Below are 1,179 nucleotides of genomic sequence, written 5' to 3'. Positions count from 1 at the left end.
CCATCCTTGATGAGGTGGAATTTTTTATGCTGTGGGTAGTAATGTCTTGGCCCACGAGTGTGGTGGAAGCAGAGACAATCAATGATTTGAAAAGGAAATTAGATGGATACTTGAAGGAAAGAAACTTGCAGGAGGAAAGGGACCGAGCTGGTGAGTGGAACTGACTAGATTGCTCCGGGGAGAGCCAGCATGGACGTGATAGGCCAAACGACCACCTTCTGTGCTGTAAATGACTCTGTGTTGTTTCTCAAATTCAATCCACTGGTGCTTGGTAAATAATTTCAAAGTAAATTGTGCAACCGGAAAATCAGAACCAAGGCAAGGGACACATAAGGAAGCAAAATTGCTGAAACCCGGGATTGAACCAGGGACCTTTAGATCTTCAGTCTAACGCTCTCCCAACTGAGCTATTTCAACCCTACATAAACAGTGGCTTGGTGTCCTTGTTTTGGAAGAAAATACATACATTCAAGTTTTCCAAAAAATTAAAGAACACAACATGTGAGTAATATTCCCCATTGCTTTCTCAGTACTGATGGATTGTGAAGCGGGAGACAGCCAGAGGTGCCATTGAGCCGCACAGACCCCGAGCTGAGAATGAAATGAGATCAAATTCAATCTTTCATAGTGAGATGCTGCTGAGAGGTAAGAGTCCTGAATCAAAGCGAGACTTGCTCATTTCAAACACTCCCTGTACCAGCTGCTCATGAAGCCTGACAAAAGGGAAAAACAGAATGGCACTCAAACTCACAACCCTGCCATTAAAAGTCTCATATTCGACTGACAGAACTGTCACTTCTACTCGGTCTCTTATTGGATGGATGCAACTCCAACGCAGGGATGGCATTCAAATCCTCCCATGGGTCCACATGTCAGACTGAGTTCCATGTTGTAGACTCAAGCAAAGGAAATCTGCTCACTTCCAAAACTATCAGCGAATTGAAGCTGATTACAATCAACATCATCAGAGGTCAGAACTACCTGGTGAAAGAAGACACCCTGAAGAAGGATCCACAATTATTCAAAGGCATCGACAAAGTGAAAAACAAGAAAATCGATGAGTCAATGCAAGCCAAACAACAGAAACACTGAAGAATTCCATTCCATTCCAGTCCAGAACCCAGTCCTGTTGTTTTTGGAGTCAGGTCACAATTACAGCAACAACTTTATATTCCCACT

The 1,179-nt window shown here is 43.3% G+C and overlaps 1 non-coding gene across 1 annotated transcript; it reads right to left on the bottom strand.

Moving 5' to 3' along the window:
• Positions 1-344: 344 nt before the first annotated feature.
• Positions 345-417, bottom strand: trnaf-gaa (transfer RNA phenylalanine (anticodon GAA)). Its single transcript has one exon. It is a non-coding gene; the product is annotated as a tRNA-Phe (tRNA).
• Between the last annotated feature and the right edge of the window lie 762 nt (positions 418-1,179).

Source organism: Heterodontus francisci, unplaced genomic scaffold, assembly GCF_036365525.1.
Source record: "Heterodontus francisci isolate sHetFra1 unplaced genomic scaffold, sHetFra1.hap1 HAP1_SCAFFOLD_148, whole genome shotgun sequence".
NCBI lineage: Eukaryota > Metazoa > Chordata > Chondrichthyes > Heterodontiformes > Heterodontidae > Heterodontus > Heterodontus francisci.
This window is presented reverse-complemented; position numbering and strand designations above follow the sequence as displayed.